Source organism: Euprymna scolopes, chromosome 44, assembly GCF_053919585.1.
Source record: "Euprymna scolopes isolate OS-2025 chromosome 44, ASM5391958v1, whole genome shotgun sequence".
In the NCBI taxonomy this organism is placed as follows: domain Eukaryota; kingdom Metazoa; phylum Mollusca; class Cephalopoda; order Sepiida; family Sepiolidae; genus Euprymna; species Euprymna scolopes.
Window position 1 is genome coordinate 33296774 of NC_136525.1, and position 23774 is coordinate 33320547.

The 23774-nt window shown below is 34.7% G+C and overlaps 1 protein-coding gene across 2 annotated transcripts in view; it reads left to right on the forward strand.

Moving 5' to 3' along the window:
* The first annotated feature begins 14086 nt into the window (after nucleotides 1-14086).
* Nucleotides 14087-23774, forward strand: part of LOC145268777 (rab3 GTPase-activating protein catalytic subunit-like) — a 139021-nt gene continuing 129333 nt past the window's right edge. The window contains exon 1 of one of the 2 annotated variants that reach the window (XM_080124388.1): nucleotides 14087-14255. The gene's annotated coding sequence lies outside the window, so the exon portion shown is untranslated. Of the gene's footprint in view, nucleotides 14256-19456; nucleotides 19563-23774 lie in introns of those variants that run through there. The other variant, XM_080124387.1, reaches the window with a different exon arrangement.

The window sequence follows — 23774 nt, forward strand, 5'->3', positions numbered from 1 at the left end:
GGTTCAAAGAGAGCGGTTCCATTAGAGAGTCTGGCTACACCCTTTACTGGAGTGGCAAGGCCTCTAGTGAGAGAAGCGAGTCCGGTGTCGGACTAGCTATCAAAAACGAGCGAATGACGAAACTGATAGAAGTGCTCCATACGATAAATGACAGGCTGATGACACTCAGGTTACCTTTGTCAGAAGACCGTTGGTGTACCCTGATAGCTATATATGCTCCGACTATGACAAACTCTCAGGAAACTATTGATATATTCTACCATCAGTTAGGCAGTACACTTGCATCTGTACCACAACCGGATAAGATCATACTCATGGGAGACTTTAACGCCAGGGTAGGACAGGATTATATCACCTGGCCCAGAGCACTAGGGAAGTATGGATGCGGGAAAATCAACTTAAATGGGGAGCTCCTCCTTTCACTTTGAACTGTGCATCAGCTTTGCATCACCAATACCTTCTTTAAAAACATGCCTGTTCACAGGAACTCCTTGATGCACCCTAGAAGTAAACATTGGCACGTCATTGGCTTCGTCATCACTCGTCTATGTGACCTCCCAGACACGAGAGAAATGAGGGGAGCAAACTGCAACACTGACCATATTATGATCCGGATACAAGCGAGATTCAAACTGAGACGCAAAATAAAGATAAAGAACCACACCCCTAAGAAGCTGGATATCAATGGATTGAGACGTCAAAATGTAAGAGAAGAGCTGGTGAATGCTTTCAATGAGAGACTTGCTGAACCAACCGGAGATGTAAACTCAGATTGGCTGTCCTTCAAAGAAACTGTTTATGAAACATCCAAAGAGTGCCTCGGGCTGGCCGGGAAATGCCATGAGGACTGGTTCGATGAGAACTGTGAAGAAATCAAGCAACTCATCAACCAGAGAAACGCTGCAAGAGGTTCAATGTTGTTCAAGAATACTAGATCCATCAAAGCAAAGTACGCTAAGGCAAACAGCAAGCTCCAGAGCAGATGTAGGGAACTTAAGAACAGTTGGTGGATGGCTAAGGCTGCTGAACTACAGATTCTGGCTGACACCAATGACATGAAGGGTTTCTATGGGAGTATGAAAGCAGTCTGGGGCCCAAATGTGAACCATCCCGATCAACTACTTGCAAGCAACAATTCCACTCTCCTCACTGACAAATGCGAGCTTCTAAAACGATGGACTGAGCATTTCAAAACATTGCTAAATGAGACGCCAGACATTGACAAACGAGTAATGAAGTGTTACTTATGAACAAAAAATGTCTGACATAAGAGGATCATGTCTTAGGAGTCTCGATAATTGCTCTGAAATAGAAAATTAAAGAGGTAGATATAGTTTTAAAACGACCCCCCCCCCCTCCAAAAGAAAATAAATTTGTATATTTTTAGGTAATAATGCACATCCCATAATATTTTTAAAAGTATTTTTACTTATTTACTGTTTTTAAAAAATTAAATTGATTTTTCTAAGTTTTCGTTTCTACCTAGCTTTGTAAGTTTTTGGTGTTTAAACTTATTTTAAAGAGTTTATTTAGTTAAAAAGAAATAACAAGTAATGTCGCACTCGACATTAAATAAGTAAATAATTTTGAACAAAAAATGTCCGAAAATTAAAGAAAATACTGAGGTAGATATAGTTTTAAAACGACCCCCCGCCTCCACCAAAAAAAAAAAAAATAAATAAATTTGTATATTTTTAAGTAATGTCCAAGATCACTGCTCGGGAAAAAAAAATCAAGCTACCAGAAGTGGATACGGTTGATTATGTAACGAAACTGGACGGAAGACACGAAAACAAAACCATATATTTATCAAAAAAATACATCAAATAATAAAACAAATATTTTATTTTAAAAAATTGGTACTTCACGGGAAATGTGAACTATGCATAAACGGTGTTTTTATTTAATGATCCCCCAAAGCGCATGCGCAAAAGGCTTTCTTTGGTTTATTTAATCACAAAAACCTTTTGTAGGAGGTGCCCGGAAAACTCGTCCCGGGAAAACTCGTCCACGGAAAACTCGTCCCCTTTCGCTAGGAAGGAAAACTGGTCCCTTATTGAATAAGTATCGATTGAAAACACATTTTATGATCGTTCTTGAAGGAGATATTGTTTTTTAAAATAGACTATAGCCCCCCCCCTAATATTTAAAAAAAAATATTTTTACTTGTTCAATGTTTTTTTTTTTTTTTTTTTTTTTTTTTAAATAAAATCGATTTTCTAAGTGTCTAGCGTTTATTATGTTCATACAAAGTTAATTACACATTTTTTTTTGTTCTTATTTTAACGATGTTTTTTGGAGTCATAAAAAGAATAATAAAAAAACAAAACGAAAAAATTAAAAAACAGGGAGCGATTCGATTTTTCGTTACTTTTTTGTTTTGGTTTTTTAATTATGATAGTTTTTTTGTTGTTATGTTTTTGTTTTCTCTCATACCAAATGCACCTTTATCAATTATCAACATTTATTGTCGTCCTGTCAAATTTTGCAAAAATACACTAATAAATTAAAAACGAAATATTTTTTTGGCGCGAGAGATGCCATGTGCTAACAATCTCTCCTTAACTCATTTTTAATTTTTTTAAAGTTTTACTTCAAAATTCTAAAATCAATCATTAAGAGAAAAGGTAATCACTAAATAAATTTATTAATCAATTTTATTGAAAACTCCGCTATCGTTTATCAAGAATCTTTTTAATTTCATTTTTTGTTGGTTGTAGGAATTTTTGACACCTCTAACACGAAACTGCGCATAAAATATACAAATCTCGTAATTTCTCTGTTAAAAGTGGGTTGTTTATTTTCTTCAGTGATTATACTTCCAAAATAAACTATTAAAGTTGTTTTAAAAATAATAGAAATATTTAAAAAAAAAAAAAAAAACAGTAATGAATTTTCCGAACTCAATATTTTTCAATTTTTAAACTTTAAAAATCTATCAAAATTTTTTATTGATTCTATTTTTACGATATTTTCAGGGTCAATGTGAAATTTTATGTTCTTTCCAATAAATCGAATATAATATTTTAGACAAACGTTTTTTTTTTAATTCACGCCCCCCCCCCATTTTCAAGTGTCTATTAAAAAGTAAATAATTAATTTACTCACCGAAAAGTAAATAATTAATTTATTCACAAATTGAAGAGAAAAGGTCAATAAATAATATATTCAAATTTAAAAACAAAAAAAAAAACGTAGTGTTTTTTTAGAATTTTACCTGTAAAGTTTGAAGTTTAAAACCTTTTTTTTAAACCGCGTTATTTGTTTTTTTTTTCTTTTTTTTTTTAATGGAAACTTGGTCCTTGCTCCTTTAATTGAAAAAAAAATTAGGGCTTGAATTACATTTTTCGAGGAGTTATAAGCTTGGAAAGACAGGGGGTCGAATAATTCACGCCTCCCATTTTTGAAATGTCTATTAAAAAGTAACTAATTAATTTATGTACCAAAGTCTTATATATCACAAATTGAAGGTCAATAAATAATATATTCAAATTTAAAACAAAAAAAAAGAATTGTTTTTTAGAAATTTACCTGTAAAGTCCGAAGTTTAAAACCTTTTTAAAAAAAAACACGTTGTTTTTTTGTTTTTTTTTTAATGAAACCTTGGTCCTTGCTCCTTTAATTGAAAAAAAAAAATTAGGGCTTGAATTGCATTTTTCGAGGAGTTATAAGCTTGGAAAGATGGGGTGGAATTATTCACTATTTTCACGAATTTTCTGAACAACGGTAATAAAATGAGTTTTCAATCGATATTTATTCAATAAGGGACGAGTTTTCCTACCTAGCAAAAAGGTGTGGGGGGGGTCCGGGTACGAGTTTTCCGGGCACTAAGTATTTAGGAAAACTCGTCTCTGGAAAACTCGTACCCGGAAAACTCGTACCCGGAAAACTCGACCCCGGAAAACTCGACCCCTTTCGCTAGGAAGGAAAACTGGTCCTTTATTGAATAAATATCGATTGAAAACACATTTTATGATCGTTCTTGAAGGAGATATTGTTTTTTAAAATAGACTTTAGCCTCCCATAATATTTTTTGAAAATATTTTTACTTGTTTAATGTTTTTTTTTTTTTTTTTAAATAAAATCGATTTTCTAAGTGTCCGTTTTCTACCTAACTGGCTAAGTTCTTAGTGGTTTCACTTATTTTAAAGCTTTCATTATGTTCATAAACGAAACCGCATATTTTTTTTTTATATTAATATAAAAATAATTTACTTATTTACTGTTGTTTATATTAGGGTAAAATCGATTTTTCTACCTCGTCGACTATGTTGTTTATTGTTTAATTTATTTGGAATCGTTTATTCCGTAAAGAAAAAAAAAACACAGAAAACAAACAAAAAACATGTCGAGCGTTACGTGAGAACGAGAAATACTGTCCGACATGAGAGTATATCACATCTTAGAGGTCTTGATAATCGCTACAAAATAGAAAATTAAAGAAATTACTGAAGGAGATTTGGTTTTAAATAGAAAATAATAAATTTTGATATTTTTTTAAATGTAATTTAGAGAGGGGGGGCGTAAAACTATATCTCCCTTCGAAAAACAACCAACAAAAAATGATATTAAAACGATTCTTGATAAACGATAGCGGAGTTTTCACTAAAATTGATTAATAAATTTATTTGGTAATCGTGAAGAAAGAGAGAGCCTGTTTCCTCCGTTCGACTATAGGTGGCGTTACTGTCTGTCCACCCAGTTACGGAAGTACAAAATGTATATAATGCCACCTTTGAAATAAAAATAAATGTTTTTGTTATATTTTAATTTTATACATATTTCTTTTTTTTTTTTTTGTGCAAACATATTTCAGTTTTATTTATTTGCAAACATATTTAAGTTTTATTTTTCCAAACATTTACGTTTTGATGCTTGTTTATTTTTAAACATTTACGTTTTTTTTTTTTGCAAGCATAAACTAAATGTTTTTGCTATATTTTTCTTTTAAACATATTTATGGGTACAACCGTTTTTCCGCGAGTATTTTTTACGCTCTTATGATAATAATAAAAAAAAATCAACGTTTTTTCTTTTATCTTTTTTATGGACCCCCCCCTTTTTTTTCTTAATTTTTCTGCACTTATTTTACCTTTTCCGCAAGTATATATATATATATATATATAGAAATCACTTTTTCCACTGCTTCAAACGTAATAGATGTATGGAAACTAAAGCCGTTTTCAGGACTGCCAGCAACCATTGTAAGAAAGTAATAAGGAACGCAAGAGAGTTGTATGCTCAATCTGTTAAGTCCAAAGTAGCTGAGCAGCGGCTTGGTTCCCACCAGTTTTGGCAAATAGCAAACAGAATCCTGAACAGAAGCGTGTGCTCCATCCCAACTATTATCAATGGACCTGAGGTAATCTCGTCAGCATCAGACAAAGCCAAACTCTTTGTCAAGAACTTTGCAGCTAATTCTACCCTTTGCGACCAAGACCGCCAACCCCCAATATTTCCTCCTGTATCAGAAAACACGCTATGTGATATACGTATATCTGTACGTGATGTTGCCAAGCTAATCAAAAACCTTGATTCCAGTAAAGCAACTGGCCCTGATGGTATTCCAATTATAGTACTCAAAAAACTTCAACCTGAACTAGCGCCCATACTTACAAAACTGTTTAAACGTTGTCTTAAGGAGAATAGTTTCCCATCTCCCTGGAAAATCTCATCAGTATGCCCTGTATTTAAGAATTCAGGTGATCGCTCATCCCCCTCTCAGTACAGGCCAATAAGTCTCCTGTGCGTCATGAGTAAGTTGCTAGAATCTGTGTTAAATACAGAAGTAATCAAACATCTCAACAAAAATAACCTTCTTAGTGACACTCAATATGGTTTCCGTTCTGCTAGATCTACAGCAGATGTCCTTACAGTTATATCGCATAGGATTAGCAAATCTCTCGACGGTGGCAATCTTTCTAGGGCAATTGCTCTTGACATATCTAAAGCCTTTGATAGGGTATGGCATAAAGGTTTACTTCATAAGATCGCTAGCTATGGTATAGCTGGAAAAGTCTTCTCAATTATTAAATCATTTCTTTCTGATAGGTTCATAAGAGTAGTAGTTGAGGGGCAAAAATCAGAAGCTCACAGTATTAATGCCGGTGTCCCTCAGGGATCCATCCTGGGCCCAACTCTTTTCCTGATCTACATTAATGATCTTCCAAATCATATCCTTACATCATTTGTAGACATTTATGCTGACGACACTACCATTTATGGTACCACATCTAAGACAGTAAACGAGCAAGTACTCTCCAATTCTCTCTCCTCTGATCTTGAGCATGTAGTACAATGGGGAAAGGAGTGGCTGGTTACTTTTAATGCATCTAAAACCAAGCTTCTCTCTTTACATCATCAACATTTTAATCCACATTTGTCATCAATTGAAATGAATGGCTCTCGTCTTCAGGAGGCCTCAAGTTTTGACAAGCTTCTGGGCTTGACCATTACTCCTGATCTTAAATGGAACACGTATATCAAATCTGTTGCCAAGGCCGCTGGAAAAATGGTGGGATCTTTCTATCGATCCAGTAGATATCTCACTGCTGATGCTATTCTCTATCTATATAAGAGCCAGGTACGTCCAAGGATGGAATACTGTTGCCACATCTGGGCAAGAGCTGCTAGAAAGGACTTGTCCTGCCTTGATAGAGTTCAAAATAGACTTCGTAGCCTCGTAGGAGATGTCCTTTTCTCCTCCTTACAACCTCTATCTCACAGAAGAGATGTTGCGAGTTTGTCTCTGATGTATCGTTATTTTCATGGAAAGTGTTCACCTGAGCTTCAATCTATGGTCCCCCCTCGCCAAACTTTCACAAGAAACACTCGTCTAGCTGTAAACACTATCAATAATTTCCCCCACTCTTTATCTGTGCCTAAACCTAAACATAGATTCCATGAACAAAGCTTCTTTCTTAGAACTGCACGCCTGTGGAATTGTCTTCCGTTTTCCTGCTTTCCGGCTGACTACAATATGGTTGTGTTCAAGTCTAAGGTAAATAAGTTCTTGATGAGCCGTTCCATATAAGTTATTAAATTTACCAAATTTTCATTACTAATGATTACTATATTGACCAACTTCTACTGTACACTCTTTAACCCTTATCCTTGAGTGGCCTCTGGGCCTTGATAATGTGGTGATGCCTTTGTAAAAAAAAAAAAAAAAAAAAAAAAAAAAAATATATATTTGAAAAAGGATATTGTAAAACCTGAATCTTACTTGAAACTACTATTAAAAAATAGCGCGGTACCAATAAGTGCATAAGCAAACTTTTCAAAAAGAAAAATATTTCAAAAATATTTAGTTTATGCTTGCAAAAAAAAAAAAAAACGTAAATGTTTTAAAATAAACAAGCAACAACACGTAAATGTTTGGAAAAATAAAACTTAAATATGCTTGCAAAAACAAACAACAAAAAAACGTAAATATGTTTGAAAAAACAAAAAACAAAACTTAAATATGTTTGCACCCCCCACCCCAAAAAAATCAAACCATGTTTAAAATTAAAATATAACAAAAACATTTATTTTTATTTCAAGGGTGGCATTATATAATTTTGTGCTTCCGTAACTGGGTGGACAGACAGTAACGCCACCTATAGTCAAACGGAGGAAACAGGCTCCCTCTTTCTTCACGATTACCATTTATTTAGTGATTACCTTTTCTCTTAATGATTGATTTTAGAATTTTGAAGTAAAAATTAAAAAAATTAAAAATGAGTTAAGGAGAGATCGTTAGCGTCCCGGGAAAACTCGTCCCCGGAAAACTCGTCCCGGGAAAACTCGTCTCCGGAAAACTCGTCTCCGGAAAACTCGTCCCCTTTCGCTAGGTAGGAAAACTGGTCCCTTATTGAATAAATATCGATTGAAAACACATTTTATGATCGTTCTTGAAGGAGATATTGCTTTTTAAAATAGACTATAGCCCCCCCCCCTAATATTTAAAAAAAAATATTTTTATTTGTTTAATGTTTTTTTTTTTTTTTTTTTTTTTTTTTTTTTAAATAAAATCGATTGTCCGTTTTCTACCTAACTGGCTAAGTTCTTAGTGGTTTCACTTATTTTAAAGCGTTTATTATGTTCATACAAAGTTAATTGCAATTTTTTTGGTTCTTATTTTAACGATGTTTTTGGAGTCATAAAAACAATAATAAAAAAAACAAAACAAAAAAATTAAAAACCGGGAGCGTTACTTTTTTGTTTTGGTTTTTTAATTATGATAGTTTTTTGTTGTTATGTTTTCGTTTTCTCTCATACCAAATGCACTCATGCGTTATTTAAAATTATAATTCTATCAATTATCCACATTTATTGTCGTCCTGTCAAATTTTGCAAAAATTAACTAATAAATTAAAAGCGAAATATTTTTTTGGCGCGAGAGATGCCTATGCCATGATGTGGTAACAATCTCTCGTTAACTCATTTTTAATTTTTTAAATTTTTACTTCAAAATTCTAAAATCAATCATTAAGAGAAAAAGTAATCACTAAATAAATTTATTAATCAATTTTATTGAAAACTCCGCTATCGTTTATCAAGAATCTTTTTAATTTCATTTTTTGTTGGTTGTTTTTCGGAGGGAGATATAGTTTTACCCCCCCCCTCTCTAAATTATATTTTAAAAAATATTAAAATTTGGGTTTGTATTGCTGTACACATAGATTCGAAAAAGTAGTTAAAAAACAAATATATAACAAATAAATGTTATCAAAGGCAAGATAAGTTACTTTTCTACCAAACTGGATATAATTCTCGTGTTTTTATTCAATTTAGCATGTTTATTCAGCTCGAAAAACATGCAGTTACCGATGTATTGGAAAATTCAAAATGGCGGCCGACTCTCTCTTAAACACGGTAAGTTCGGGAAAAGTTGTTATAAATAATAAACTAGACAAAATACTGTTAGAAATTCGCTCAATATATATTACCGTGACATAGGTTGACATATATTCGGCAGGTTTTTAATAGTATTTTGTCTAGCGGTGCCCGGAAAACTCGTCCAGGGAAAACTCGACCCCGGAAAATTTGTCCCCTTTTGTTAGTTAGGAAAACTGGTCCCTTATTGAATAAATATCGATTGAAAACACATTTATGATCGTTCTTGAAGGAGATATTGTTTTTTAAAATAGATTATAGCCCTCCATAATATTTTAAAAAAATATTTTTACTTGTTTAATGTTTTGTTTTGTTTTTTTTTTTAAATAAAATCGATTTTCTAAGTGTCCGTTTTCTACCTAACTGGCTAAGTTCTTAGTGGTTTCACTTATTTTAAAGCGTTTATTATATTCATTAACGAGACCACATTTTTTTTTTTATATTAATATACAAAGAATTTTCTTATTTACTGTTGTTTATAAAAGGATAAAATCGATTTTTCTGTTTTCGTTTCATGGTTCGTAAGGAATTTGCTGACAAGATAGTTTAAGGATGAAGTGGGTTTTGTCAGTTGCCATTTCACCCCTCTCCTCCAATGGGGTATGCCAGACTGGCAAGGATTGACCAAGACGAGTCGGCAGCTCGTTGGTCACAGTGACTAGCCAGAATGAGTGTTATCAACTTTCTCAAACTGCCTTAACAGAGCGTCTAAGTTTCTGGTTTTTCTGTCTGGGTTGAGCTTCCCATAGAACCTGCACTGTTAGCCTGAAGTTCAGTTTCCAGTGGCGTCCGCCTGGAGGCCAGCACAGAGTCTTGACTGACAACTACACTACCGTACATCTGTCAAGCCCTTAGGTGATCAGTCCCACTGGTGGTGGATGACAGACCAAGAGATGCACTGGATCGCGTTATGGAACCGATCGCGCACACACACACACACACACACACACACACACACACACACACACGTATATACACACACGCATATGTATATGCGTATACCAGCAAGCACCTATATTCATAAACACACAGAAAAGCACATCCGTATCCATGCACCAACCAGCATACGCCTATGTACAAATATATACCTAAACACATATACACATCTTAAAAGCCTCCATGAACCCGCATAGATGCACAGATGCACCTGTATATTTACAAACACCCACCCAACAACATATACACCCACAAATCCAGGGAAACTTCCTATTATTAACATTTAGTTATAAACAATCACACCACCCATGCACACAAACACACGCCCACACATATATATGCATGATGCTAGTTGGCCGTTGACTCCCCCCCCCCAAAAAAAGGAGGGTTCATACGCCCTTTGAAAGGTCTTGTTTTTAATCCTTCTGGGAGACTAGCCACTCTCCTCACCAGACAGGCTGGTGGGGGAACTGGTTTAGTCGCCGGTAACCCAACCATGCAACAGGTAGTACTAGGTTACATGGTACCAGTAGCATATGGCATGACCTGACTCATCGACATATACGAACGAGCAATAATCAACCTGGAGCAGTTCCCGACACAGCACTGGATGAACAGATGCTCTGACTCAGATGAAATCTGCAAAGCAGTACTGATGTTACAGGATGGCAAATCAGCTGGGTCTGATGGCATATACCCTGAGATCATCAAGTGAGGAGGACAAAAACTACTTAGTACTCTCTGCACAATCATACAGAGTGCCTGTCCCTCAAGATTGGAAAGACGCACAGCTAGTGACCGTATCCAAAAAGTGAGATCGCAGGCTGTGCGGTAACTACAGGGGTATATCACTGCTCTCAGTCCCTGGGAAAGTGTTCGCTCGTGTTCTCCTGAACAGGCTTACAGTGCACGCTGAAACCTTGCTACCTGAGGCACAATGTGGATTCCGTGCAAACAGAGGCACTGCGGATATGATCTTCTCACTCAAACAGATCCAGGAAAAGTGTGTGGAGCAAAATATGGAGCTGTACAGGATCTTTGTGGATTTTATGAAGGCTTTTAACACGGTGGATCGAGGCACTCTTTGGGAAGTCTTGCTGAAGCTTGGCTTTCCTGCACACTTCACCAGCCTTGTGAGAGCCCTTCATTCAGGCATGAAAGCCACAGTTAAGCTGAGGGGCGAGCTCTCCGATCCGTTCGACGTGCAGAATGGTGTCAGACAGGGCTGCAACCCTCTTCTCACTCTACCTGTCAGTTGTGCTTCGGCATGCCTTTAGAAATTGTGATAAGGGTGTTTTTATACGATCTAGGCCGGGAGCAGACCTTTTCAATGTCAATGCATACAAATCCGCAAATAGAACAACAAAGATACTTGTACAGGAGCTCATGTTTGCTGATGACATCGCATTTCTAGCGCATGGTCATGAGGATGCCCAGGACATAATAACTCGCTTCGCAGGATCAGCCAATGCCTTCGGATTGAAGATTAACATCAAGAAAACTGAAATGATGTACCAACAATCCTCTGGATCACCAGCATCAAACCAGCCAATTAAGATTCAAGACCAGGAGCTTTAAAATGTCAGCAAATTCAAATACCTAGGGACCACGGTCATGAACAGCAACAAAATGGATGAGATTTCTACAAGAATGGCTAACACCTACATATCCAATGGAAAACTCAAACAGAAGGTCTGGCAAAATAAAGACCTGACTTTCAGAACTAAATGCTTGGTGTACAGCGCCATCATCCTCTCATCACACTTATACGATGCAGAAACTTGGCCAGTGTACAAACTGGTAGCCCGCAAGCTCAACACCTATATGATGAGACACCCCTTGCAGATTTTAAATGTCAAGTGGTATGACTTTGTCAGCAACAGGGAGATCCTATCACAAGCCAACCTCCCAAGCATATATGACCTGCTCATCCGGAAAAACCTGAGATGGGCCGGGGCGCGTAAACAGAATGGAGAACTCCCGACTACCAAAACAGATACTGCTTTCACAACTGGAGGATGAAGTACGAGGCATAGGCAGACCTAAGCTCAGGTTTCGTGACACCGTCAAACGAAATCTAAAGGACAGGTTGATCCCTACTGGAAGCTGGCAGACCCTCAGTCGCGACCGTGACAAGTGGAGAATGATGGTTCACAGGAAGTCGTCTTTGGACACGAAGGACAGCACATGATGGTGAAGTAACACTCGATATTACTTTTTTTTTTTTTTTTTTTAACTTAATAAACTATTTAAAATAAGTTGAAAGACCAAAAACTTTCAAAGCTAGGTAGAAAACGAAAACTTAGAAAAATTAATTTAATTTTTTTAAAACAACAGTAAACAAGTAAAAATATATTTTTTAAATATTATGGGGTATGTATTCTCTTTTAAAGACAATATCTTCTTCAAGAACGGTCATAAAATGTGTTTTCAATCGATATTTATTCAATAAGAGACCAGTTTTCCTACCTAACAAAAGGGGACGAGTTTTCCGGGTGCGAGTTTTCCTAAATTCGTTTCAACTTATTTTAAAGAGTTTATTTAGTTAAAAAAAAAAAAAAAAAGTACTGTCGAGTGTTACTTTTGAACGAAAAATGTCCGACATAAGAGGATCACGTCTTAGGAGTCTCGATAATAGCACAAAAACAGAAAATTAAAAAAAACTACTGAGGTAGATATAGTTGATTATGTAACGAAACGAATTTAGAAAAACTCGTCCCCGAACCTCAGTATTTTCTTTAATTTTCTATTTTTGAGCAATTATCGGGACTCCTAAGACGTGATCATCCTCTTATATCGGACATTTTTTGTTCAAAAGTAACACTCGACATTACTTTTTTAAAAAATTAAATATACTCTTTAAAATATGTTGAAACGCCAAAAACTTTCAAAGCTAGGTAGAAAACGAAAACTTAAAAAAATTAATTTAATTTTTTTAAGACAACAGTAAACAAGTAAAAATATTTTTAGAAAATATTATGGATATACATTCTCTTGTAAAGACAATATTTACAAGAACGGCCATAAAATTTGTTGGTGGAGTTAACCGTCACCCCCCATGCGTAATTTCTATACAGATAGGTTTTTTTGTATTTTTTTTTCACTGGATTATTATTGATTGGTCACTAATTAATCTGGTGATTATGAAAAAAAAAAAAAAAAAAAAATCATTTCGGCATTTGAAAGGGGTGCTCACTTTTTAGTTACAACGTTCTGGTAAATTGGTCACCCATTTTTTTTTTTCTTTTTTTCTAAATACGGAAGTGTCTCCGGGAGATATAAAATGGTCCCATATTGACGAAGCAATGTATCGGGAGGCGTACGATATGAAAATTGACAACGGGATGGTAAATTATGAAACATTTCTCCAGCATACTAGGGAAATTTATAATACTTAAAACAAAAAAAATGCTACATTAATAAAAACACAAAAAATATATCCAGTTAGGTAGAAAAGTAACTTATATTCCTTTGATAACATTTATTTGTTATATATTTGTTTTTGACAAATTTTTCGAATCTATGTGTAGTAATACAAACCCCAAAAACTAAATAAGTTAAAAAAAAAAAAAACTCGAAACTTTATTTCCATGAAAAAAAAAAAAAAAAATCATGTTCATTCTATCGTTTTTTTTTCTTTGAGAAACAAAAATATTTCTGATTTTACAAATGTGGTAGGCTCATGTAATTTCTACTTTCTATTCGCGTTTTTATTGGTTACAAAATGGGTGACTGATTTACGAGAACGCTGTAACTAAAAAGTGAGCACCCCTTTCAAATGTCGAAATAATGATTTTTTTTTTTCATAATCTGGTTAATTAATGTCAAATCAATAATAATCCGGTGAAAAATTAGAAAAAAAACTATCAGTATAAAAATTGCGCATGGGGGGGGGGGGGTGATGGTTGTACAACTCCGGCAACTCCGCCAATGTGTTCTCAATCGATATTTATTCAATAAGGGACCATTTTTTCCTACCTAGCAAAAGGGGACGAGTTTTCCGGGGACGTGTTTTCCTAAATTCGTTTTAACTGATTTTTTCTAAAACTTTTTTCAGTTATCGATTAATTTTGGATTACACGCCACTATAGTAGGAAATTAAATTGAGTTTTATTGGGGAAACCTTCAAAAGTAGTTAAACTTAATAGTTTGTAAGAAATATATATTTAGGAAATTTTGTTGCAAAAAAAAAATCCCGCGTTTATTACAGTGGGAGAAATAGTAGGAGTTAAAACAAAAGAGTAGTAGGAGGAAAATATTGAACGCGCGTGTCAAAAGAAAAAGATGAGAAAGACATTGCAAGACGTGAATTTTCCACTTTGATCAATCAATTTTTTTTTCTCCATTTTCTGCGAGGGACTAAATTCATCTATTGTACCATTTTTAACAACTGATTTTTTTTCTTAATCAAGGTTAATTGGATTTCTTTTATTAAAGATGTAAGTATTTTTTTATTTCTGTTACTCATGCAGAGAGTGATCCTGCTGAAATAATAACGTTATTATTTAAGCCATTCTTAACATGCGAAGGGGGGGGGAGGGTGTTTTGCACCTATTTTGTACTTTTAACCTTAGAATTGAATAAAAAAAAAAAAAACTTAAATTAAACGTGGAAATACGATTTAAAAAAATAGCGCGGATAACTCTCTGCATTAGCATCTTATTTCTTATTTCATTCAATTCCACTTTCCAAAGTTTTTTTTTGTTTGTGTTATAATAGACAGACGCACGAAAAATGTGTTTTAAAAAAAGGTAAACTTTAACTACAACAGAACACCGACCAATAAAATTTTGTTTAATTTAGGCTTTCGTGGTCGCTGACAACCAATCTGATGTTCAAACCCGTCGCAAATTTACCGTTTGAATGGTATTAACCCCTGAACCCTCGCACTATTTTGTGCCAACTCACCGCCATCGTTTATGCTATTATTACATGATGCGTTCGCGCGTAGTAAGGTGACTTGTCACATCGCGGAAGAATTTTTTAGCAGACATTTAAACTAAGAAAGTTTTCAAAAAGAAAATGTAGTTCATTTTTCTGTGTTACGTAGTATTTTATGCTTTTTTTTAATTGATCTAAAAAAATAAGTTTGGGTTTGTATTACTGTACACATAGATTCGAAAAAGTTGTCAAAAAACAAATATATAACAAATGTTATCAAAGGCAAAATGAGTTACTTTTCTACCTAACTTGATGTTTTTAGTGTTTTTATTTAATGTAACATGTTTATTCAGCTCGAAAAACATGCAGTGTTTACCGATGTATTGAAAAATTCAAAATGGCGGCCGACTATCTCTTAAACATGGTAAGTTCGGGAAAAGGTGTTATAAATAATAAACTAGACAAAATACTGTTAGAAATTCGCTCAATATATATTACCGTGACATAGGTTGACATGTATTCGGTGTTTTTTTAAATAGTATTTTGTCTAGTTTATTATTTATAAAACCTTTTCTCGAACTTACCGTGTTTAAGAGAGAGTCAGGCGGCATTTTTAATTGTCCAATACATCAGTAAACACTGCATGTTTTTCGAGTTGAATAAACATGTTACATTGAATAAAAAAAAAACAAAGTATATCCAGTTTGGTAGAAAAGTAACTTGTCTTGCCTTTGATAACATTTATTTGTTATATATTTGTTTTTTGACAACTTTTTCGAATCTGTGGTGTACAGTAATACAAACCCAGTTGTATTATGCACTGTGTTCTTTGGCGGCCATTTTTACGCTCATGCGCGCGCTATAAACAAATCTACTCATCTCTGACATTGCACGCGCGTAAAAAAGGATGGTCGCCAAAAAATACAATGCATAATAGAACTTTTTATATCTTGATAACTAATTATTTCTGCAAAATTTCAATGCAATTTTCGTAGTCAGCATAGTTCGAAAACCTTTAAAAGAAAATTGTGGAGGTGGACCTAATCTAAAAAAAATACCCAAAAAGTTACTAAACATTTATTATAGGCACCGCCAAAACTGGGGGAGGGGGCAGGTAAGTACTTTTTGACGGACCGTCTTTTTAAAAATCTACCAAAAATCAGGTAATCCAATCAAAACGAAATTTTCAGCGATTATTAAGAGAAGAATGAACTTTATAACAGTGTACTTATTTTTCATAAACGATATTTATATATATATATATATATATATATATATATATATATATATATATATATTGCTTACACCCCCCTTGTTTTGAGGGGGTTCCAAATATGCTTATAATAATCATCTGAAACTGAACAAAACATTATTTTGACGTCTGAATATCAGAAATTCGATTGTGTTTAATTATCCCGCTTTTTGCATTTTGAAATGTGAAATTCGGTGAATATGTTAAGTAAAATAATTAAAGTTAAACAAAAAAATTTTTTAATATACAAAAAAAGCCGTTTTAAAATCTTTGATAAAAAAATTAACAATTTTTTTTTGGTACTTGTGCAATTGTGCATTTAACGAACCCAACGTAACTCAGCATTTGCTCGGCATTGTCCGACGCATGACGTCAACAGCTCGGGTTTTGCTGGTGTCTGACGAAACATGGTCATCAGCCAATCAAAACGCTGCGCGCTTAGTTTCAATTGACGCGCGTGCATCAAGCAGCAGACGAGAATTCCGATATGGGCGTTCGAGATGGCGGCGATTAGGAATCTCTAGCGTGAATCTGGGTTGCGGTCACGCCACACAATTGTGGACTGGAAGAATAACCTGCGAGATATAATATGCCGGGATTACTTTCTCAGGAATCCCCGGCAGATCGGAGGTCCAGCAGGCCATACGGTCGAAATCGACGAGTCTGTCTTTAACCACCGGTCTGAGTCCTCGGTGGATACGCCGACCCCGCCGAAAAGGAATTTTTTTTATTTTGTTTTTTTGTTAATGTAGCAAATAGGAAGGCCGAAACCCTCCTTCCACTAATAAGAAAATACATTCTGCCGGGGACCACGCACGGTCGTATCAAAGTGGGAGGAGAGGAGTATCACTATTTAACCGTGAACCACCATAGCCTTAATTTTGTAGATCCCGTAAAAGAAAAAAAGTTTTGTTCCTTTCCTTTTTCTTACGATTTTTTTCTTTTTTTTTTGTACGTAAATAGTTGGGGGGAAAAAAAAAGTTTCATAAAAACAATTACTATTATTCGTTAAAAAAATTGATCCTACAAATATCATTTTTGTTGGCCATTTTACGTAAATAGTTGGAAAAAAACCAAAAAAACGTTTCATTATATTTTGCAAACAGAAAACAATTTCAAACAATAATACTAATAATAAGAAAAAACATAAATGAACGGTAGGTTTTTGCTTTTTTACTTATTTTTGGATGTTTCTACATTTTACAATTTCATTTTACAGTTATTTTGTTGTAGCGTTGTTTTTATTTTATCAGCAACGCTCGGTTTTATCCGACTGTTGACGTCATGCGTCGGACAAAGCCGAGCAAATGCTGAGTTACTTCTGGTTCGTTAAATGGACAAGTCCCCCCCCCTTTTTTTTTTTTTTTTTTAGCGAGCCAAATAATGCATGATTGCATGAGTGCATGACTGCATGACCATTATTATGCTTTGAAGAATCGATACAAAAAAAAAATTTAAAAAAAATTCGATAAACATTGTGCCCTTTGTGTTAAAAATATCATTTTTCGATCCCGTTTGAGAACGTTTGTCGACTACGGTGGACCAAACGCGCTGAAATGTTGTTTATTCTGCTTTAAATTGCCCCCCCCCCCATTTTGGGGAGCCTCCCCCCTCCCCCTACACACACACATACACATTTAAAACCAAACTCATACAAATGGTCATCCATCTGGTACTGGGCCAGCCTCAGCGTAAATAATACATTGAAATTTTCGTCACTGAAAAAGAAGTTTTTTTTTTCGCTTGTTTGGTCTTCCGTAGTTTGCTTTTTAGCAAGTACAAATGTAAACATTGTTAATCAAATTAATTCTTTCAAAAACTTTTTTTAACTATTTATATACGTTTTTTGTGCAAAACAGAAATTGGCAATTGTTAACTTTTAGGGAAAATTTAACATTTAAAATTTAATTAAAAATAGAAAAAGTTGGAGCAAGTCTTGCAATGTCTTTCTCACCTCCTCCTTTACCTCCTACTCTTTCTTCCTTTCCAATACATCGGTAAACACTGCATGTTTTTCGAGCTGAATAAACATGTTACATTGAATAAAAACACAAAAAATATATCCAGTTAGGTAGAAAAGTAACTTATCTTGCCTTTGATAACATTTATTTGTTATTTGACAACTTTTTCGAATCTGTGTACAGTAATACAAACCCCAAAAATGTTACGTGTGCTTGCGTCAGAAAGGGAGCACACGCCACACCGCTTGTTTTTTTATGCCGGTCGCCATGGAACTCAACACCCAAGGAGTACAGCATTTTTTATTTTTCGTTTTATTTTTATTTTTATTTTTTCAATTATAAAACTTGTACAACAAACAGGTGCTTCTGCAGTTTAATTTAACGTTTTTCCGTAAGTAACGCGCTGACATAACACCGAGCAGAAGAACTGTTTAATTTTTCACAAAAATTGTGTTTACATTGGGGTTAGGTAATTTTTTAGATCAATTAAAAAAGCATAAAAAACTACGGAACACAGAAAAATGAACCACATTTTGTTTTTAAAAACTTTATTGTTATTTTAAATGTCTGCTAAAAAATTCTTCCGCGATGTGACAAGTCACCTTACTACGCGCGTCCATGTGCGAACGCATCATGTAAGAATAGCATAAATGATGGCGGTGTGTTGGCACAAAATAGTCCGAGGGTTCAGGGGTTTAATACCATTCAAACGGTAAATTTGCGACGGGTTTGAATATCAGATTCGTTGTCAGCGACCCCGAAAACCTAAACGAAACAAAATTTTATTGGTCGGTGTTCTGATGTAGTTAAAGTAAACATTTACCCATTTCTGCTGGTCGCTATGGAACTCAACGCCCAAGGAGTAACACGTTATTATTTTAAAAGTCATGGGGAGGGTGTTTTGTGCCTATTCTGTATTTTTAACCTGACAATTGAATAATAATAAAAAAAAACTTTAAACGTGGAAATACGATTTAAAAAATAGCGCAGAGTCACTCTAAATTAGCACCAAATTAAAATTAGTCGACAAACAAGTAGTTTTCCAACTATTAAACCTTGTAATTCTATGTTATCACGGATGGCCATCTGTACGCGCAAGCGGTCTCGGCGAGCACGGTAACATAGATGCATAAGTATGGTATTTTATTGCTTATTTTTCAATAAGCAAACAAAAAGATTGGGTTATCAATTTATCTTGACGTGGATATTTGAATTCTTCGGAACGTTCGCAATACGAAAAGCGCGACACTCATTTGAACTGATTTTCTCTAAAACTTTTTTCAGTTATCGATTAATTTCGGATTATACGCCATTGTAGAAGGAAATTAGACTGAGTTTTATTGAGGAAACCTTCGAAAATAGTTAAACTTAATAGTTTGTAAGAAAATATATATTTAGGAAATTCTGTTGCCAAAAAAAACATCCCGGGTTTATTGAAGTGGGAAAGGAAGAAAGAGTAAGAGGTAAAGGAAGAAGAGATGAAGTGGGAGGAGCAAAATATTGAACGCGCGTCAAAAGGAGGAGATGAGAAAGACATTGCAAGACTTTGATCCTACATTTTTTATCATGTCCTCCTGCGATGAACTAAATGCATCCATTTTTAACAACTATTTTTTTTTAAATCAAGTTTAATGATTTCTTTCATATAAGACGTAAGTATTTCTATTTCTTTTTTATTTGATTCAATTTCAGTTAAGTCACTGAGCCAAGTTTTTGTGTTTTTTTTATAGGTTTGTGTTATAATTGACAAAAATTGGTTAAAAAACGAATATTATCAAACTACAGATGAGTTACTCTTTACTTAGCTGAATAAGACGAAATACTGATAGAACACCAATTTAAAGGCTTTTGTACTGTTTAACAATTATTTTTATGTGTAGTTCTGCCTGAGCCAAGGGTAGGGTTGAACAGCCCCCCTCTCTCCCGATTCAGCAACATTCCCATGTTAAGAATGGCTTTCTAAAGTAATTTTAAAATCTAGAAAATTTTCTTTGGTAAATTTTTATGACCTGCCCCAGCGTATTATAAATACCCCAATCTCCCCATGTTAAGAATGGCTTTCGGAATACCCTCCCAACATCGAAAGCCGTTCTTATCACGGGTGTTTATTCCGAAAGCCGTTCTTAACATGGGGTGATTGGGGGTGTTTATACTACGCTGGGGAAGGTTGTAAAAAAAAAAAATCTTTTTTTTCTTTCCCCCCCCCCCCGGAGTTTTGAACCGTTAGCGGCACTCCGAAGACGGCATCTTTTTTGTTGGTCATCTTATCAGTGTAACTTACCAATTAGGCACTACCTGTTTTTCGAACCGAATAAACGCTTTAAAATAAGTTAAAACAAAAATCTTCTCCATGTAAGGTAGAAGTCTTCAAGTTTCTTCGCTCCATATTTATGGACTTGCAAAAAAAAAAAAAAAAAAAGCGATGTTTGCGTTTGCTTATTTTAAAGTAAAGAGGTGAAACTTGGAGTGGCTGACGTATCGTATCAGTGCTACTGCTACACTGCTACCGGCCCCTTTAGCGAAATACGCATCGGCTCCGATCGATGTTGTACGCAAATTCGACTTAAGGAGCAATTATTATTTTTACAAGGAAAGAATTTTCGCGTGTGTGGCCTAGTTTTTATTTATTTATTTTGGCTTGATCTTTGCGAATTATTGTTATGATTTTTTTTTTTTTTTTTTTTTTTTTTGCTTTAGTAAATATCCAGATACGCTACAACAGAACACCGACCACTCTAATTTGTTTTCATAGGTAATTGAGGTCGCTGACAACGAATCTGATAGTCAAACTTTGGGCAAATTTACAGTTTGCATAGTATTAACCCCTGAACCCACGAACTACTTTCCACCATTTTGCAGCTTCCTTTTACGCTACGCGCGTGCGCTGTAGCATAAACGACGGCTTCAACAAGCCTTCTCACATGGCGTACAAATCTTCGGTAAATATCCAGATACGCTACTACAGAACACCGACCACTCTAATTTGCATGGTATTAACCCCCGAATAACTTTCCACCATTTTGCAGCTTCCGTTTACGCTACGCGCGTGCGCTGCAGCATGAATGACGGCTTGCTTCACCTAGAAAACTGCCTTCTCACATGGCGTACCAAAAACTTACGGACTGACATTTTTTTTAATGACTTACAGTTAAAGAAAAGTACAACAAATTGGACTTTTTTTTTTTTTTTTTTTTGTCTCGCGTAGTTTTTAATGTGGTTTACAAAAACATAAGCACCAAACATCTTTGTTTTTCATTCTTTTTTGCGGGAGGGGGATTCAATTATAGAACCTATGTGGCTTAATAGGTGCTTTTGCAGTTTAGTTAAACATTTTTCAACGCACCGACATACCAATTAGAACACCATTTAACATTTTCCGAAGATTTTACTGTGTACATTGGGGGCATGAGCGGGGGGGGGGATGTGATGTTGGGGCGCGCGCGCCCCAACATCCCCCCCCCCCCGCTCATGCCCCCAATGTACACAGTAAAATCTTCGGAAAATGTTAAATGGTGTTCTAATTGGTATGTCGGTGCGTTACTTTTTGAAATTTTGAAAATTCTATGTTCCAGGTAAAAAAATAAAAAACAGATAAATTAACCCCCCCCTCCTACTCCAACTTGGAGTGCTTTCCTTTTCTTGTTTTATTTCTTTTTCAGCTAATTTTAAATTTTCCACCCAAAAAGTGCTATAATGTATTTTTGAAAATTAGAAAATTCTATGTCCTGGAAAAAAAAAAATCCCCTCACCCCCAACGTAGTTTGCTTGGTGAAGCCGTCGTTTATGCTACAGCGTGCATGCGCGTAGCATAAACGGAAGCTGCAAAATGGTGGACAGTAGTTCGTGGGTTCAGGGGTTAATACTATGCAAACGGTAAATTTGCCCCAAGTTTGACTATCAGATTCGTTGTCAGCGACCTCAATTACCTATAAAAAAACAAATTAGAGTGGTCGGCGTTTTGTAGTAGCGTATCTGGATATTTACCAAATCTTCTCCGGAAAATTTAAAATTAGATGAAAAAGAAATAAATCAAGAAAAGAAAAGCACACCAAGTTGGGGGGGGGGGTAATTTATTTATTTTTTCCAGAACATGGAATTTTGTAATTTTCAAAAATACATTATAGCACTTTTTGGGTGGAAAATTTAAAATTAGCTGAAAAAGAAATAAAACAAGAAAAGGAAAGAAAGCACTCAAGTAGGGGAGGGCCGGGAGGGGGTGGTAATTTAATTTTTTTTTTTTTTTTTTTTTTCCTGGAACATAGAATTTTCAAACACGAGACTCCTGTCTCCCCCCCCCTCTTGCACCCCCAATGTAAAAAGTAAAATCTTCGAAAAATGTTAAATGGTGTTCTAATTGGTAAATGTCGGTGCGTTACTTACGGAAAAACGGTTAACTAAACTGCAGAAGCAGAAGCACCTATTAAGCCACATAAGTTCTATAATTGAATCCTCCCGCAAAAAAAAAGAACGAAAAACATAAAAATGTTTGGTGCTTATGTTTTTGTAAACCCCATTGAAAACTACGTGAGACAAAAAAAAAAAAAAGATCCCCCAATTTATTGTACTTTTCTTCAATTATAAGTCATTAAAAAATTTCAGTCCGTAATTTTTTGATGAAGCAAGCCGTCGTTTATGCTGCAGCGCACGCGCGTAGCGTAAATGAAGCTGCAAAATGGTGGAAAGTAGTTCGTGGGTTCAGGGGTTAATACCATACAAACGATAAATTTACCCAAGTTTGACTATCAGAGTCGTTGTCAGCGACCTCCAATTACCTTTAAAAAAACAAATTAAGAGTGGTCGGTGTTCTGTTGGAGCGGATCTGGATATTTACCAAACAAGTAAAAATATTTTTTTTTTACTATTATTATGTATTCTCTTTTAAAGACAAGGTACTGGTCGCGATTAGAGTTCCCTGCCGAACACCCTAAAAAAACACTGACTTCTCCCCACGCATCCGCAAAGGACATGTTTTAGTTGCCATAGTAACTAAAAAAAACGATCATGAATTTTTATCGACTTTGTTTTACTGTTTATGAATATTGAAATAAAAGACATTACTACACATTTATTAATAATATCTCACTTTTAATCACTTTTATCGACTTTTTTTTTTACTGTTTTACTGTTTGTGTCACTTTTATCGACTTTTTTTAAATAGCATTTTCTTTTTTAAATGTGTTTTTAGTTTTGTGTGTTGAATGAAACTTTTTTTTTTTTTCATTACAACAATAGTTATCGAGTCGACCCCGGTTAGCTAATTCCGTAAAATGAGATTCTACTTTTTTAGGCGAATTTGCTATATTTTAAATCGTATTTCTAAGCTTAATTAAAGTTTAGGGTTTGTATTACTGTACACAGATTCGAAAAAGTTGTCAAAAAACAAATATATAACAAATAAATGTTATCAAAAGCAAGATAAGTTACTTTTCTGCCAAACTGGATATATTTTTCGTGTTTTTATTCAATGTAACATATTCAGCTCGAAAAACAGTGTTTACACCGATGTATTGGAAAATTCAAGATGGCGTCTGATTCTCTCTTTAACACGGTAAGTTTGGGAAAAGGTGTTATAAATAAAAACCCAGATAAAATACTGTTAAAAACACGCTCAATATATGTTACCGTGCCATAGGTTGACATATATTTGGCGGGTTTTTAATAGTATTTTGTATAGTTTTTTTTATTTATAACACCTTTTCCCAAACTTACCGTGTTAAAGAGAGAATCAGACGCCATCTTGAATTTTCCAATACATCGGTGTAAACACTGTTTTTCGAGCTGAATATGTTACATTGAATAAAAACACGAAAAATATATCCAGTTTGGCAGAAAAGTAACTTATCTTGCTTTTGATAACATTTATT